This window comes from Tursiops truncatus, chromosome 8 (assembly GCF_011762595.2).
Source record: "Tursiops truncatus isolate mTurTru1 chromosome 8, mTurTru1.mat.Y, whole genome shotgun sequence".
NCBI lineage: Eukaryota > Metazoa > Chordata > Mammalia > Artiodactyla > Delphinidae > Tursiops > Tursiops truncatus.
Window position 1 is genome coordinate 48,954,382 of NC_047041.1, and position 18,556 is coordinate 48,972,937.

General features: G+C 42.3%; 1 protein-coding gene across 2 annotated transcripts in view; it reads left to right on the plus strand.

Annotated features, from left to right (window-relative positions):
• The first annotated feature begins 1,287 nt into the window (after positions 1-1,287).
• The window catches only part of FAM181B (family with sequence similarity 181 member B), a 52,855-nt gene continuing 35,586 nt past the window's right edge, over positions 1,288-18,556 (plus strand). The window contains exons 1-2 of one of the 2 annotated variants that reach the window (XM_073808360.1): positions 1,288-6,575; positions 14,106-14,267. The gene's annotated coding sequence lies outside the window, so the exon portion shown is untranslated. Of the gene's footprint in view, positions 6,576-12,486; positions 14,268-18,556 lie in introns of those variants that run through there. The other variant, XM_073808361.1, reaches the window with a different exon arrangement.

An 18,556-nucleotide genomic window follows, 5' to 3' on the forward strand; every position in this document is an offset into this window, starting at 1 on the left:
GGAAGTTTTCTACTGTAATCTCTTCAAATATTTTTTCAGTCCCTTTTTTTCCCCCTCTTCTTCTTCTGGGATCCCTATAATTTGAATGTTGGTGAGTTTAATGTTGTCCCAGATGTCTCTGAGACTGTCCTCAATTGTTTTTATTCTTCTTTTCTTTATTCTGCTCTGTGGTAGTTATTTCCACTATTTTATCTTCCAAGTCACTTATCCCTTCTTCTGCCACAGTTATTCTGCTATTGATTCCTTCTAGAGAATTTTTAGTTTCATTTATTGTGTTGTTCATCATTATTTGTTTACTCTTTAGTTCTTCTAGGTCCTTGTTAAATGCTTCTTGTATTTTCTCCGTTCTATTTCCAAGATTTGGATCCTCTTTACTATCATTTCTCTGAATTCTTTTTCAGGTAGACTGTGTATTCCCTGTTCATTTGTTTGGTCTGGTGGGTTTTTACCTTGCTCCTTCATCTGCTGTGTATTTCTGTCTTCTCATTTTGCTTAACTTACTGTGTTTGGGGTCTCCTTTTTGCAGGCTGCAGGTTTGTAGTTCTCATTGTTTTTGGTGTCTGCCCCCAGCAGGTAAGGTTGATTCAGTGGGTTGTGTGGGCTTCCTGGTGGAGGGGATTGGTGCCTGTGTTCTGGTAGATGAGGCTGGATCTTGTCTTTCTGGTGGGCAGGACCATGTCCCGTGGTGTGTTTTGGAGTGTCTGTGACCTTATGATTTTAGGCAGCCTCTCTGCTAATGGGTGGGGCTGTGTTCCTCTCTTGCTAGTTGTTTGGCATAGGGGTCCATCACTGTAGCTTGCAGGTCGTTGAGTGGGTCTGGGTTTTAGCATTGGGATGGAGATCTCTGGGAGAGCTTTTGCTGTTTGATATTATGTGAGGCCAGGAGGTCTCTGGTGTACCAGTGTCCTGAACTCAGCTCTCCTACCTCAGAGGCTCAGGTCTGACACCCGGACGGAGCACCAAGACCCTGTCAGCCACACGGCTCAGAAGAGAAAGGAAGAAGGAAAAGAAAGAAAGAAAGAAAAAATAATAAATTAATGTTATTTAAAAAAAATAAATAAAAAAGTAATAAAAAGAAAGAAAGAAGAGGGCAACCTCACCTAAAAACAAAAATCCACCAATGATAAGAAGTGCTAAAAACTATACTAAAATACAAAAAAAATACAGACAGAACCCTAGGACAAATGGTAAAAGCAAAGCTATACAGACAATGTCACACAAAGAAGCATACACATACACAGTCACAAAAGAAAAAGGAAAGAAATATATATATATATATATATATATATATATATAAAGGAAGAGAGCAACCCAATCAATAAACAAATCTGCCAATGATAATAAGCTCTAAATACTAAAGTAAGATAAACATAAAACCAGAACAAATTAGATGCAGAAAATAAAATCCAAGTCTACAGTTGCTTCCAAATTCCACCACCTCAATTTTGGGATAATTCATTGTCTATTCAGGTATTCCAGAGATGCAGGGTACATCAAGTTGATTGTGGAGATTTAATCCGCTGCTCCTGAGTCTGCTGGGAGAAAACTTCCTTTCTCTTCTTTGTTTGCACAGCTTCTGAGGTTCAGCTTTGGATTTGGCCCCTCCTCTGTGTGTAGGTCGCCTGAGGGCGTCTGTTCCCTGCCCAGACAGGAGGGGGTTAAAGTAGCAGCTGATTAGGGGGCTCTGGCTCACTCAAGCTGGGGGAAGGGAGGGATATGGAATGTGGGTTGGGCCTGTGGCTGCAGAGGCCAGCGTGAAATTGCAATAACCTGAGGCGCGCTGTGTGTTGTCCCTGGATCACAGGACCCTGGCAGTGGTGGGCTACAGAGGCTCCCGGGAGAGAGATGTGGATAGTGACCTGTGCTTGCACACAGGCTTCTTGGTGGCTGCAGTAGCAGCCTTAACATTTCATGACGGTCTCTGGTGTCCGTGCTGATAACAGCAGCTCCCGCACGTCTCTGGAGCTCGTTTAGGCGGTGCTCTTAATCCCCTCTCCTCGCGTACCCCGAAACAATGGTCTCTTGCCTCTTAGGCAGTTCCAGACTTTTACCTGGACTCCCTCCTGGCTAGCTGTGGAGCACTAGCCCCCTTCAAGCTGTGTTCACGCAGCCAACCCCAGTCCTCTACCTGGGATCTGACCTCCTAAGCTAGAGCCTCAGCTCCCAGCCACCACCTGTCCTGGAGGGTGAGCAAACAAGCCTCTCAGACTGGTGAGTGCTGGTTGGCACCGATCCTCTATGCGGGAATCTCTCGGCTTTGCGCTCTGTACCCCTGTTGTTGAGTTCTCCTCCATGGCTCTGAAGATTCTCCCTGCCAACCCCCGTCTCTGCCAGTGAAGGGGCTTCCTAGTGTATGGAAACCTTTCCTCCTTCATAGCTCCCTCCCACTGGTGCGGGTCCTGTCCCTATTCTTTTGTCTCTGTTTTTCCTTTTTTTCTTTTGCCCTACCACTTGGGGATATTCTTGCCTTTTGGGAAGTCTGAGGTCTTCTGCCAGCATTAAGTAGGTGTTCTGTAGGAGTTGTTCCACATGTAGATGTATTTTTGATGTATTTGTGGGGAGGAAGGTGATCTCCATGTCTTACTCCTCCACCATCTTGAAGGTCTCCTCTTGCTCTTTCAATTGAAAGCAGCAGTTACTCTGCCTTTTCATTTTGCCTAACTTTCTCTGCTTCTATGAATTTAGGTGAAACAATTACCTATTGTGGTCTTGAAGTGGTGTTCTTACGTGGGAGCATTCATATACAGACTGCATGTGCCCAATGCCTTTGGTGAGAGAGCTGGATTTGATGTGGACCCAAGTCACGTCTTTCCTCAAGTTGTGCTGGCAGCTATCACCTTGGTAGGGGGTGGGGCTAGAGATGGAAGTGCTAGAGCTGGAGCCCTTTGTAAGGTGAGACATCCCCTCTGCTCTGGCTATCACCACTCCACTGGCGGTATGATCTAATCCCAACTGCTGGAGCAGAAGCCCTGAGGGTCTGGCCCAAGCTGGCTCTGTTTCCTTTAATTGTGTGTTTTCCCTTCTCTCCTCACTGGGATGGTTGCCACAGAAGGGAGCAGTGCTGAATCAGTAATTCATAAGTGTAATGGAATTGTAGAATGGGGTATATTATCATTTGAGGCTGCTAAGCGAAAGTTAGCCAAGTGTCCTCCCTCTAGCTCATCACTTCCAGAAGCATAAGAGAATATAAAGTACCCCATTGGTTTGGGTTTTGGATCCATTCAATTTGCTTTTTCATTTTTGTCCTGACTGTGCCTTGTTCCTTTTGAGACTAATTTGGTGCATCAACAGCTTCCCGCCATCAAGCCCAATCTCAGCCATCTTTGACTTCTTTCTCTGGCCTGAACCCCACATCCAACCCATTGCCAAGTTGGTTCTTCTGTTATCCCAATACCTGTCTCATCTGTTCATCTCCACTCATAAAGCTCATAGTAGCAGCTTGATCTGATTTCACTGGGCCCGCTCCTCAAATTGTCCTCCCAGCTTCCTTAATTTGGTGAAGTGTTACCTGATTTTTAACACTCAGATTAAATTTGGCCAGTTTGTTAAATCTGTGCTGAAACTTCCCCTTGAGGGTTACTATACTGTATACTATGCTTTATACTTATTTTTTTAAATTGAAGTATAGTTGATTTACAATGTTGTGTTAATTTCTGTTGTGCAGCAAAGTGATTCAGTTATACATATATATACATTAAAAAAAATCTTCTTTTCGGGCTTCCCTGGTGGTACAGTGGTTAAGAAGCCATCTGCCAATGCAGGGGACATGGGTTTGAGCCCTGGTCTGGGAAGATCCCACACACTGCAGAGCAACTAAGCCCATGCACCACAACTACCAAGCCTGTGCTCTAGAGCCTGCGAGCCTACTGAAGCCCGTGCACCTAGAGCCCGTGCTCCACAACAAGAGAAGCCACCGCAATGAGAAGCCTGTGCGTTGCAATGGAGAGTAGCCCCTGCTCACTGCAACTAGAGAAAGCCCGTGCACAGCCAAAAATAAATAAAATAAATAAGTTTAAAAAAAAAAGGCTTAAAAAATTCTTTTCCATTATGGTTTATCACAGTATATTATTGAATATAGTTCCCTGTATTATAAAGTAGGATCCTGTCATTTATCCATTATATATATAAAAGCTTACATCTGCTAACTCCAGCCTCCCACTCCATCACTCCCCACCCCCACCCGCTTTGGCAACCACAAGTCTGTTCTCTATGTCTGTAAGTCTGTTTCTGTTTTGTAGATAAGTTCATTTGTGTCATATTTTAGATTCCACATATAAGTGATATCATATGGTATTTGTCTTTCTATTTCTGACTTGCTTCACTTAGTATGATGATCCCTTGTTCCATCCATATTGCTGCAAATGGCATGATTTTGTCCTTTTTTATAGCTGAGTAGCATTCCATTCTATATATGTACCACATCTTCTTTATACATTCATCTTTCACTGGACATTAGGTTGTTTCCGTGTCTTGACTATTGTGAATAGTGCTGCTATGAACATAGGGGTGCATGTATTTTTTTGGATTAGAATTTTGCTTGGATATATGCCCAGGAGTGGGATTGCTGGATCATATGGTAACTCTATTTTTTGTTGTTTAAGGAAGCTCCATACTGTGTTCCATAGTGACCACACCAACTTACATTCCCACCAACAACTTACATTCCCACCAATGGTGTAGGAGGGTTCCTTTTTCTCCACACTCTCTCCCACATTTGTTACTTGTAGACTTTTTAATGAGGGCCATTCTGACTGGTATGAGGTAATACCTCATTATAGTTTTGATTTGCATTTCTCTAATAATTAGTGATGTTGAGCATCTTTTTATGTGCCTGTTGGCCATCTGTATATATATTCACTTATATTTTGTACACACCTCTTGTAGCGTTCATAATATCACAATGTGCAGTGGACTGAATGTGTCCCCCACCAAATTTATATGTTGAAATCCTCAGCCTCAATGAGATAGGAGATGGGGCCTTTGGGAAGTAATTAGGTCACGAGTGTGGATCCCTCATGAATGGGAACACAGTGAGAAGGCAGCAGTCTACAACACAGAAGAGGACTCTCACAGAACCTGACCTTGCTGGCACCCTAATCTTAGACTTCCAGCCTCCAGAACTGTGAGAAATAAATTTCTGTTGTTTATAAGACACCCAGTCTATGGTAATTTGTTAACTAGAACTAAGATACAATGTAATTACTTGTTTTTCATGTTTATTGTTCTCACTACGCTGGGAAATCCTTCAAACAGGGATTAACTCCCCTCCCCCTTTCTAAACTATCATTTATTGATGAACTTCTATGTGCCAAGTACTATTTAAGAATTGTACCTATGTTATCTCATTTTATTGTTTCCTCAGCAACCCCTGGAAATAGATATCATGAGTCCAGGTTAGAGGTGAGAATTATAAGAACAGAGAGTTTATTTATTTATTTAACATCTTTATTGGAGCATAATTGCTTTACAGTGTTGTGTTAGTTTCTGCTTTATAACAAAGTGAATCGGTCATACCTATACATATATCCCCATATCCCCTCCCCCATGCGTCTCCCTCCCACCCTCCCTATCCCACCCCTCTAGGTGGTCACAAAGCACCGGGCTGATCTCCCAGAACAGAGAGTTTAAGTGACTTGCTGAGCTGCGGTTTGGAAATGTCCTCTTTGTATTCTGTTGTTTCATCCAACTCAGTGACCAGGCATGTGGCAGATGTCCATTGCTGAGTGGCAAGCTAAAGTTCCTGAATGTAAACCTGTTTAGATACCACCTGTTCTAGGTACCCTTCTGTACCCTAATGTTACCTCTTTGTTGTACATAAATCCTGATCAATCCTCTGTTACCACCCTTATCACTCTGACTTGTGATCTTCCACTAGGCAGGTCAGTTTTTTAAGTGTGTTGAGTCGAGTAGATGGATTACGCTCCTCTTCTGGTCTGAGCGGGCAGGGCTGGGAGGCTGGCCTGCTGGGCCAGCTTGGGAAGAAATGCTCCAGGAGCACCCAGGGCCGAGGCAGTTAATTTGCCCCAGTGGTGAGGAGGAAATTTCTTGTAAAAGCGAGCTCCCCTCAGAACAATGCGGCCTTTTCTTTTTTAGCTTTGGAATGGAGCCTAGCTGTCCATGGAAACAAAGAGAGGAGAGAATCACTGAACCAGTCTCGCACATAAAAAACTGACCATGTCTGTCTTTGAAGTCTCCTTTATGTCGTTTTGAAAACTTTGGATTATAGGGGTGCTTTTTCCTCTTTTTCCTGCTCAGTTCCTTACCCCACCCCAATTTTTTTTCAGAGAAAAGAGAGAACTGGGTGTAAGGGAACCTTTCTTTGAAACAGGGCAGAAGTCATTAATTAAGGCTCCCATTCATTCCTGCTGACACTTGCTCATCAATCAGATTTCCTCTTAGCATTCTGATGACCCTGCTGACCTGGAGTCCTCCATACTGTCTGCCAGACAGAATTGAAACTCAGACCACACACCAGAAGAGAGAGAGTGAGCCCTGGCTCCTGGCTTCCTGAGATGGAGGAGAAAGTGTCTGGGACAAAGCTGGCTGGTCGGGAGCACTTCGGCATCGAGGTGAAGGTGAATAAAGAAGATATTTTCCCTGCGGAAGCAAGTGTTGCTCACTTCACTGAAACAGTGATCTATAGTTGCCCTTCCCTTTCTCCCCCAATCCAGGGCCAGCCATGCAGCTCGGAGCCTGGCCAGCTGAGCCAGGGAAACGAGGCTAGCAGTTTCTCTCTGCCAACACGGCACTTCTGAAAGAAGCTAAGAGCTCGAAGCCTTCTTTCAGAAAAGTACAGGGAGCTGTTCTGGAGATGACAGTTGTGGGGAGGGGTAGTCAGCCTGAGCTGTGGGACATTTATTGTATTACTTATTCACTTATTCACTCAATAGCCATTTACCTGGCACCCACTGTGTAGTAGGCATCACACTAGGTACTGAGGACAGAACTGTGAAAGAGGGAGATGCAGTCTGTCTCGTCATGGAGCTTATAGTCTATCTGGGAATGTACCTGGGCCTTTTCTTCAAGAAAAATTGGGTATTTAGGAGGACTGACTGTGGTCATGTGCAATTAGAATTCAATGGCTATGTGTTGGTCTCCTTCTATGTACTAGGCATACTGAATACTGAAATAAGAAAGTAAAAAAAGTGTCCACATTCCATGTCCTCAAGGAATTAACAGAGTAGGCAATGGCAGACTGGTAAACAAGCTCATTAGTATTCAGTGTGATAAGTGTTATTACAGGTACATACAGGACTCAGAGGAAATAGAGACTAGTTTATTCCTCATGGAACTCCTTGGCTCTTACTCTGAATGCAATGGGAACTGCTGAAAAGTTTTGAGCAGAGAAGTGACACAATCTTACACATTTTAAAAAGTTTGGAGAATAGATTTACAGGGCAAGGCAAGGGAGGAAATAAGGACTCTGGTTAGTAGTTTTATCGCAATAAACCAGGTTTGTTGTCTTGGACCAAAGAGCTAAAAATGTAGGTGTGGAGAAGAGGTTGGATTGTAGATATTTGGAAAACACAGACAGCAGAACTTGGTGATGGATTCGATGTCTGGTATTAAAGGTGTCAATGTTGACTCCAAAGTTTTTGATGTGAGAAGCCAGAAGTTTGGAGTTTTCATTAATTGAGATAGAGAAAATTTTGGAAGTAGAGGTTTTAAGGGAAGATCAAGAGTTTGGCTTCAGACCTGTTAATTTCAGATGTCTATTAGACTTCTAAATAGAGTTATTTGATTAAACAGTTGGATATTTAAGTGTGAAAGTCAGGTGAGAAGTCTGGACTGAATTTATAAATTTAAGAGTTGTCAGCCAGGCAGTTGTACTTAAAATCATGAGACTGGATGAGATCACAAGGATATGAGTACATGAAGGAAAGAGAACAGATCTAAGGGCTAAGCCCTAGGGTATGCCAATGTTTAGAGGTCAGGAAGATAAGGAAGAACCAGAAAAGGACACTGAGAAGGAGCAGTCAGTGAGATGAGGAGGTTTTCAGTTTCTTGGATTCCTAGTAAACACGATGTTTGAATGAGGGAGGAACCAAATATATCAAATGTTCCTGATTGTCGAAGTAAACTATGATTAAGAATTAGTCATTGGATTTGGTAGTGTTGATTACTAAAGACCTTGATAAGAGTAGTAGCTATGAAATGGTAGGAGTGAATTCTTGTTTGAGATGGATTCCCTAGAAAACACAAAGAGAGGAACTGGAGAAAATGAACACGAGACAAACCTTTCAAGAATTTTGCTTTACAGCAAATAAATAAATTAATATTTTTTAATAAATGGAAGAATTTCAGGTGCTGTTTATGTAGATGGGGATGATTTTATAGAAAGATAGTAATCAATGACATAAAAGAGAGAAGAGAATGACTGGAGTGATGCCCTTGATTATAGGGAGAGGAGAAAGAATCACTATAGGAGTAGACAGGTTGGCCTTTGGTAGGAGGAGACTGTCCATTCACAGTAATGAGAGGGAAGGTGGAGAACGTGGGCACAGACACATGTGTGAGGGCAAATGTGGTGATGCAGCTTCTGAAGTTCTATGTGAAAGGCAGCAATGATGGAAGAGGGGTGGAGGTTATAGAGAGGAAAACATATGAAATACTTATCTGAGAAAGTGGGAGAGTGAATGGATCAGGGAGACAATTCCTGAGCTCTGAGGGTCTGCTCAAGCTTAGGAGTCATGAACTTAATTCAGACCAGTCAGCATAGTTGTGTGTTTATTTCCAGCCAGGTTCAGCTGCTTAGGTGCCGGCTAGGAGAAGTGAAGAGGTGGATCTTGCTGAGGTTGGAATTTTTCAAGAAGAGTACAATGAAGCGAGAAAGGAAAAGAGAGCCGAAGGAGCATGTAAGGGAGAAATTATTATGTTGAATTATAGACGCTAAGCTGGATAGAGATGGGAGGGAAGCCACAGCAAGGTGCTATAGTGGGGAATAGTGAAAAAGAGTAGGATCTATAGATTGTAGGTCTTTGTGGGGTCAAAGACTTGTTGGAATTGGAATACCCAAACTGGAAAGATAAGAGGTGGTGGTGATCAGAATTGGCATGCTTGGAACTGAGATGAGGTAGAAGTTGCAACTCTTTGTAATAATAAGGTGTAGGATATGACTATGGGGATGAGTGATTACGTTGGGGTGTAAGACAATATCACTGGAGGAGATGAGGTCAAGGAACACAAAAGCCAGGACATGGGGAGGAACAGCTATATGATTATTGAAATTATGTCTCAGTGAAATTATTGAATTATAACTGAGAATAAAAGTGAGATACAGTCTCCAGGAAATGAAAGAGCATGACTTAAAGGTCAGGAGGTGACAGCAACAATGAGAGGGTAGAGGGTAGTATGGTCTGGCAACATTATTCAAAGTTGGGAGTTTTAGGAGGAAAGGGTAAGCATGGTCAAGAGACACTAGGATGGGAAAGGAGAACATTTACTTAGCCTGGGTCTGTGGTACAAGGGGTTTGGAGATAAGACAAAAACCACTTGAGAGCATTGATGGGTAAGCAGTGCCCTGCCAAGAGAGTCAGATTTCTGTTAGAATAAGAAGGCAAAGGGACAGTACAAGATTGAGGGTATATAGGATTTGCTGATGACTGCTCTGACTTCCAGAGGGATACAGAGGAAGGGTCTCCTCAGGTATTTCCTGAAGTCAAAGGCATCAGAAGTTTGGATATAGAGAGCCAAGTGAGGGATGAGAGCCCAGAGGATGAGGATGCCCTGACTACAGGGTGTCTGACTTAAACAGGTATAAAGTGTATATGAGATTAAGCTTGAAGGTCTCAAGGCAGATAGTGTGAGGCTGTGAGTGTTAGACAGGGGAAGGAGGGGGAGGTCAGGGTCCCATCAGAAGCACAGAATTCGGAGAGAGGCGGTCTTGTCTGTTTCAACCCAGCCTCCAAAACACTCTTCTCATTTATAAAGCACAAGGTACTCTGAGGCTTTCTTTTTCTTTTTTTCTTTTTGATGCGGACGATTTTTAAAGTCTTTGTTGAATTTGTTACAATATTGCTTGTTTTATGTTTTGGTTTTTTGGTCGTGAGGCATGTGGGATCCTATCTCCCTGACCAGGGATCAAACCTGCACCCCCTGAACTGGAAGGTGAAGTTGCAACCACTGGACTGCCAGGGAAGTCCCTCTGAGGCTTTCTTCTGACTTTGTTGGTGGATTTTTCTGGTGAAACTGGGTTGCTGTCACTTTTTAAAACCATCTGTGTTGATATTATGTAATATAGACCTGCTTTAGCTCTCCAGATAAATTGGGGTCTTGGAAAGTGGCCTGGTTGGCCTGCCCCTAAATTTGACTCTAGGAATAATGAATAACTCAGTTTGGCTGAAGAGAATCACTAGATTAAAATAGAACATTTGTGATAGGATATAACTGAGGCAGGATATCTTTGATTTTGAGATGTCTGGCAAAACACTAGGGAGTAACAGTTCATTGAATCTTAATATGTTCCTTGGGCCAGCTCTGCTAGTGGTATACATGCCTCTCTAAAAATATACTTTTTGGACATTCAGATGAATTTTAATATAAATCTTGTTACCTTGTAGCTCCTTGCTCAATGACTCAATGACTCTTTCATTGGGAGGGCAGAGAGACAAGATAGCAGAGTAGAAGGACCTTGGGCTCATCTCCTCTCACAAGCACACCAAAATCACAACTAACTGCTAAACAACCATCGATGAAAAAGACTGGAACCTACCAAAAAAAGGTATTCTACACCCAAAGACATAAAGAGGTTTAGGACATAAAGGACAGTTTCACTGTCCCTCCACAGTGAAACTGTAGGAGGGACACACTCATTCTATAATCCAGTCCCATACCACTGGGTGGGCGACCCACAAACTGGAGAAAAATTGTATTGCAGTTGTTCTCCCACAGAAGTGAGAGCTCTGAGTCCCACGTAAGGCTCCCCAGCCTAGGGCTCCGGCATCGGGAGGTAGAGCCCCCAGAGCATTTGGCTTTGAAGGCCAGTGGGGCTTGATTGCAAGAACCCCACAGGGCTGGGGAAACAGAGACTCCACTCTTGGAGGGTGCACACAAGGTCTCGCGTATTCCGGGACCCAGGGCAAAAGCACTGGGACGGCAGATACCACCTAGAACAAATTGTCTATTATTCAGCTTTCAGTTTCAGACCTGAATTCATTCATGAATGCTTAGGAGGAGAATATTTTTGAGAATCAGGCATTTTTGAAAGAAAAGATTGACTTCTAAAGGTCTTGAGCTACCTTTATATATCAAAGGTGAAGCTTAGATTTCCTAACGTGAACATTTAATTTTAGTGTGGTTTTCAGACTTTTTGACCACAACCCATTGTAGGAAATGAATTTTTAAAATCATCATCCAACATACACACACATGCCTATATTCATGTAAAATTGAAACAAAAATTTCAGGAAATAAAAACAAACAGTACAATTAAAAAATGAGCAGAGGACCTGAATAGACATTTTCCCAAAGAAGACATACAGATGATTAACAGGCATCTGAAAAGATGCTCAGCATCACTAATCATCAAGGAAATGCAAATCAAAACCTCAATGAGATATCACCTCACACCTATCAGAATGGCTACTATCAACAAACAAGAAATAACAAGCATCAGCAAGGATATGGAGGAAAGGGAACACTTGTGCACTGTTGGTGGAAATGTAAATTGGTGTAGCCACTATGGAAAACAGTATGGAGGTTCCTCAAAAACTTAAAACTAGAACTACCATATGATTCAGCAGTTCCACTCCTGGGTATATATCTGAAGAGAATGAAGACACAAATCCAAAAAAATATATGCACCCCTATGTTCATTACAGCATTATTTACAGTAGCCAATATATGAAAGCAACCTAAGTGTCAATCAATAGATAAATGAATAAAGAAGATGTGGTGTATATATACAATGGAATATTACTCAGGAAGAACGAAATCTTGTCTTGCGGCAACACGCATGGACCTAGAGGGTATTATACGAAGTGAAATAAATCAGGCAAACACTGTATGATTTCACTTATATGTGGAATCTAAAAAACAAAACAAATGAACAAACAGAACAGAACAGAAACAGGCTCATAGATACAAAGAACAAACTGGTGGTTGCCAGAAGGGAGAAGGTATGGGGATGGGCGAAATAGGTGAAGGGGATTAAGAAGTACAAACTTCCAGTTATAAAATAAACATGTCATGGAAATTTAATGTACAACATAGGGAATATGTATAATCAGTACTTTGTATGGTGACAGATGGTAAACAGATTAATTGTAGTTTTTCATAATGTATGAAAATATTGAATCACTGTGTTATACACCTGAAACCAATATAATATTGTAAATAATTATACTTCAAAAAAATTTCAGAAAATAGTATTACTCTTACTTCAGGGGATGCCCTCTAATATTTTCTATTCTGTTCAATTCTATTTTATTTCATTTATAAAAATGCTCGTCTTGACCCACTAAATTGATTTTGCAACAAATTAATAATTTATAACATAATTTAAATAGCTCCTATAAATCATAGTCCAGGGAACAGTCAGAGTACACAGGGAAAGGCTCTGACTCATGAGACTGAAGAAATTCCACCTGTCTTAGCATTGTTAATGTTGGAAGAAGAGAGACCATGGAAGAGGTAGAGTAAGATAGACACTGGAGTCCTCATCATGCCCACCCTCCTGTAGGGTACAAGCTTGAGGTGTGTGTATGTCACATTTATGTGTATGAATGTGCACGTGTACCACAGAAGTCTTCAGATAGGTATGAGGGAACGGTAAGCGTTGGAACTAGTGGCCTGGGTGCAGGGCCTAGGGATGATTCAAGTCTCTAGGAGAAGTTGTGCATTTGGGTTAGTACTAAACCTGACCAGAATCAGGAACTGTACAGTGTAACAGTACCTGAGAATTGGTCTCGATAGATGGTGTAAGATAGCACTGCTGGTTCCCTTGGCTTGTAAAGAACACAAGGAATTTAAAAGTTTCTGCTTGGGTTGGTGATGGGGCTGAGATGTGCTGAGAAGCTTGGTGGACTAAACAATAGGGCAGATAGCAATAGAAATTTTGCAACCATGGGCAAATGACTAATAGTTTGAACTTTAATAGCAGCAGACACTGATATGATATCCCCAAAGATCTGATGGCATCAACAACACCTCTGTGTGTACCAGTCTAGGGACCAGACATGAGGGTGATGCATAAGGAACTTCCTAAAGAGATATGAGGGACTTCCTCCCCAGCTGCCCCGGACCTGTGTAACCCCCTCCTCACAGATCCAAATACCATTCCTGGGGTGGATTACAAGTAGGAGGAGAAAGCCAAAAGCCTGAGCATTTACCCCCAAGACATCAAGATACACGCAAGAGACTAGTAGTTGCCGTTTTGTGTCTGGCTTTGCTGTTCAGGACTAATGGTGGCTGAATATCTGACAGGTGATAAATGGCAACCATTTATTTCCCTTTCTGTAGTCTGAGGGTTGGTAACCACTGCAGCAGAGAAGCCGCTGCCCAAAGCTGGGGTGAGGCGGGAGAGGGGGCTTCCGAAGATGCTTGGCCACAGGCAGATACAGTTACACAGGGCTCTGCTTCCGGATCCTTTGAAGGAAGCTCCTGCCTGTATGCAGACCTTTCTGACCAGCTGGTTTGGTGCCTTTTCCTCCCTGGTTCTGAAGCATCAGAGAGGGTGAGGGATAAGGGAAAATGCTTTCTTGCTGACTAGAGACCTAGATTGGAAGCCTAGATTGGCTTCCACATTAAAAAAAAAAAAAAAAAAAGCTCTAAATGAATTGTGAATAGAAGAACTGATGTGTCTCTTATCAGTCTGCTGCCTGTTGACTTTGGCTGGGAGATAATCACCATGGTTAACAAGGCTCTTGGCAGCCAGTTATTATTCATTCCTGACCATTCTCATTCACCATTGTTTTGGCATATAAAACCCTGAAAGAATATGAAATCCCCAGTGCTCTGCTGCGTTGTGAGTTTCTCTTTAGGAACCACAGCATCCTTATCCTTTCCCCAGCTCTCTCTCCCTTCCTCTCACCCCTACCAACTGCATGGGATAAGGAGGGGGCTGAGCAGGTGGCCTTCCAGACCTCATAGCCTCACTCTACCCATAGGAGCTTTATGAAATGACCTACGGGGCACAATGTACTCCGAAGTGTTCCTCTGTGAAACAGTTGAAAACTACACGCTCTCAGATGTTCACGATCTCCAGCTACAAGCCCTGACAGGGGTGAGGCAGTTGCATTCAGGCTTCCTGTTCTCCACCCATTGCATAAGTAAGTACAAATCATTGTTAGCCCTTGTTATCGGTCCTCCCCCGATCTGTGACACTAGAAAGAAGGTGAAGGAGCCCTGGTGCATCCTGTTTGTACAGGTGTCTGACAGCTGATTGAATTCATTTTTTAAGTCAAGCCCCAAGTCTCTGAAGGTAGAGCTAATTTTCCTGTCAGGAAAAGGGTGGTCACTCAAGTTTTCTCAGGCTTGGTCCAAATTTTCTTTGGTCCCTGGGGTAGGTTTGAAGTGCCACAGATTAACAGTGTCCACGTTGTTCTCTTTCTTTAACTATCCTGGGCTACTTACTCAAATTCATGGTGGGAGGATACAAAAGGAGCAGCAGGATTGGCTTCCGGTCTCCAGAGGTAATTTGGGCGTTATCACGAGCTTCCTCCAACCCAGTTCCTTGCTCCCTGGTGCCCAGTTTGTCTCTCATTGATCCCTTGGCTCTCTTTAGTTGACATACTATTTTGGACTCATTTTCCATCACAAGGTCATCATTTTATTTTTAGATATATATATATATATATATATATATATATATATATATATATATATCTGGGCCTAAAAGTGTTTCCCTGCCAAAGCCCCCCATTCCCACCCTATCTTGAGGAATAAATCCTAGGGCAGCCTCCTGTCTGAATATTTTTGTCAGGGAACAGCAACAGGAATGTGCACAATTAAGGAAAGTCCAGAGGAGATGGCAAAATCTGTCAGGAATGGGAAACTGAGCTAGTACATAAAGTTGTTAAATGTTACCAGGACCTGAGACAGGTGATCAAGACCCAGCTTTTATATTCATGGTGCTCATAGGCCAGTGGAGGGGGTATCTTCCAAAGCAAATCGTTCCAATAGTTTTGTTCAATGTCTTAATAGATTTCATAACAAAAACCAAAGGAGAGAGTAATTGTTAGACTGTTAAGATCTATGAGAGCAAAGATCCTGTCTATCTTATTCACCGTTATATATTTTGAACTTAGCACACTACCTGGGACATAATAGTATTTAATATGTATTTGTTTAATTAAATTGATTCAATTATACCAGGTATATCCAATGGCTTGATTGATTCATTCAATTATGTATTCATTCAATTATATAGTCATTCATTTAATTATTTATTCACTCCTTAAATAGCATTAGCTATTTTTAGGTAGTAAGGCAATTTATCACCACTTAATTTGAATGCAGTTATCCTTCAATAACCGTAGGAAGAATTTTGATTAAATATAAATGAGAGTATGACCTTGGATACCTACCCTTGTTTTTGTTCAACTAACCTACCCTTAGTTGAACAATCATCATGTGCTGATTCCTCACAAGATACATAGTATTGTTCTCCATAGGCAAGTAAGAAAATAGAATTTTATAGAGCTGAAATAACTTGCCCAGCTCATAGAATGGGATTCAAACCCAGGTCTGTTTGCCTGACTCCAAAGTCTATGATCATTGCCTATCCTACACTGCCTGTGCTAGAGCGTGTGGAACCCTAATGTTAGGTCTTGGAGCAGTGGATGGATCTGGACTCAGGCAGGGCCAGGGCTGAGAGAAGAAGCCTCTTAGCAAAGGTTTGTAGGGCCTTGGAACCCAGGTAAAGTAGGCTGGATTCAGGAAACTAAAGTGCAAAGCAGGGAACCATTTGCTAAATTTCATTGAAGGTCATTTTTAGGGTATACCTCTCATTTCCTCTTTTTGCCAATATCTTAATAACACAGCTGCAGTGTGGTGTCGTATGAAGAATCTTAGACTTGGGCCTCCTTCTTTCTACTTGCTGGCTTTGAACATTTGGTCAAGTGGCTTCATCTCTTTGGATTTCTTTTTCCTCAATTTAAACATGGAGATTTTAACATTGGCTTCACTTTGTGACTAATAGGATAATATGAGAAACAGTTTGTGAAGTACCACACTGTTTGGATGCTGGGGCTCTGTATCCACTGAAGTCTTATTCTTATGTGTTACATTTTCTATAAAACCAGGGCTTGAAATTGGTCTGTGGACAATAGGCCTGGAAAGCAGAAGTTGGTGAAACGGTGCATGTCAATGATTATAGGGCAATGGGGCATCAATTAAAAATGGACTGCAACCTTCTTTGGGGGAGGTTGTGGGACTTAATGCAAAGTAACAAGAAATGCTCATAAAACAGCTCTTTATGCAGAGAGGAGCCAGTTTTTGCCTTGTTGCTAAGGTCCTGATTGTTTCCTGGCTGTTTTGTGTGTCTGTGTCAGGCCATTCTGTGTGTTCCTTTCAAAAACTTGGTGATATTGGCTTGCAGATAATTAGATCAGTGTCATCACTTTCACTGTCCCCTTTTTTATTCTGCCGGGACAATTTGCATCAAAATAGAAGTGGGTGATAGTCCTTTCCCATTAACAAGGCTTAATTTCTTACTGGGACACAACTTGGGGGAGTTATCACACATAGGGGCTTTGGAAAAAAGTCTCAAGTCAGTAAGTGAGTGAGCCTAGTTTAAAGGGGCTTACAAGACCCAAATGTTCAGATAAGTCATCCACTTCCCAAACTGACCCTTCAAATCTTCCCCGCATGATATAGAAGAGCTTCATCTGGGGCTTCCCTGGTGGCGCAGTGGTTGAGAGTCCGCCTGCCGATGCAGGGGACACGGGTTCGTGCCCCGGTCCGGGAAGATCCCACATGCCGCGGAGCGGCTGGGCCCGTGAGCCATGGCCGCTGAGCCTACGCGTCCGGAGCCTGTGCTCTGCAACGGAAGAGGCTGCAACAGTGAGAGGCCTGCGTACTGGAAAAAAAAAAAAAGAGCTTCATCGGGGGTTCATCAGGATACAGCTTGTTCCAGAGAAATTTTTGGAAGCCCACACTCTGTAGTGAAATTGGTTCTGATGTTCATAAGCACAGATGTATATGATTTCATAAATCTTTCCTCAGTTTAGGGCTTATCAAAGAGCTAGACCTAATAAAAACCTCAGTTTGTAACAAAGCAATTTGGGAGAAAGATTCACGTAGTTGTCATTAATTTGCTGTAAAGCAATGGAGGTATAGTAGAAAGAGGATAGATTTAGGTGTCAATCAGGACCAGATTTAAATGCTAGCTTCACTGTGTACTAGTGGTGTGCTCTCAATGACCCATACCCATGGCTTCATGGGGAATTCTCTGTTACCATTAAAAAAATTCTAGCCTGGTCTACATGTGGTTCCACATGTTTTACTGGCTCCAGCCAGAAGTGTGCTTTAGGAGCACATTTAAGAGCAATTTTGTAGAAGTCAGTCTCTTTTTTTCCCAGCCACTCTGCTTGCACAAAATTGTGCATGGGTTTAACAACATGGGCCTCCCCGTCTGTAAGGCTGACCTACCTATCACTACAGCTGAAAGCCCAACTTACCAACAGCAAACATGAATGCTGAGCCCCTTACTTCACACTGTACCCAGGGGGTTGATTAAAATTTCCCTTCCATCACTGAGGGAACACATTTTCTTTTCTTCTTTTTTTTTTTAAACAAATTTTCTCACTAGAATAGTCATTCTGGGTATAGATTTGCTTTCCTTCCCAAATGCTTCTGCCAGCTCCATCATTTATGGACTTACAGAATGCCTTATTCTCCACCATAGCACCTCACATTTCGTCGTTTTGTCCAAGGAAATAATGATTTACAGCAAAAGAGTGAGGCTAAGGGCTCTAGCTCACGGGAATCATTGTTTTTATTGTGCAATCACATATCTCATTATCCAGAGGAAGCTGGCGTTATAGGACAGTAGAATATCAGCTGGGAAACAACACTTTTAGAGGTCGGATGCTATCCTACAATTTGCAGTATATGCTAATCTAGTGGCCAATATATGATGCTGTTCATCTCATAGCTAGAATACACAGGCCTGGAAATCAAGGAGTTAAAGTGGGAGTTGCTCCTTTCATCACCCCAAAAATTTCAGAATTTTTTCTTCACATATTTATGTATTTGACTACTGCTGATTTTAAAAGTATTAATACTCAAAGAAAGTATGCTTTCATCAGGAAACATGCAATGGTTCCATTGAATTGGAAGTTGAGACTGTCACCTGGCTATTTTGGGCTCCTCATGTTATTGATCTAACATACAAAGAAGGGTGTGACTGCCGGGGCTGAGGTGATTGATTCTAATTTCCAAGGGAAAATTGGGCTGCTGCTACACAGTGGGGAAAAGAGAACAATGTCTGGAAACTAGGGGATTCTCCAGGTGTACTATAGTGACCCAATAAAGGTAAGACTGCTAAAGCTTCAGACCCTTTAAGAATGAAGATTTGGGTCGTTCCACAAGATTATGAACCTTAATCAACTGAGGT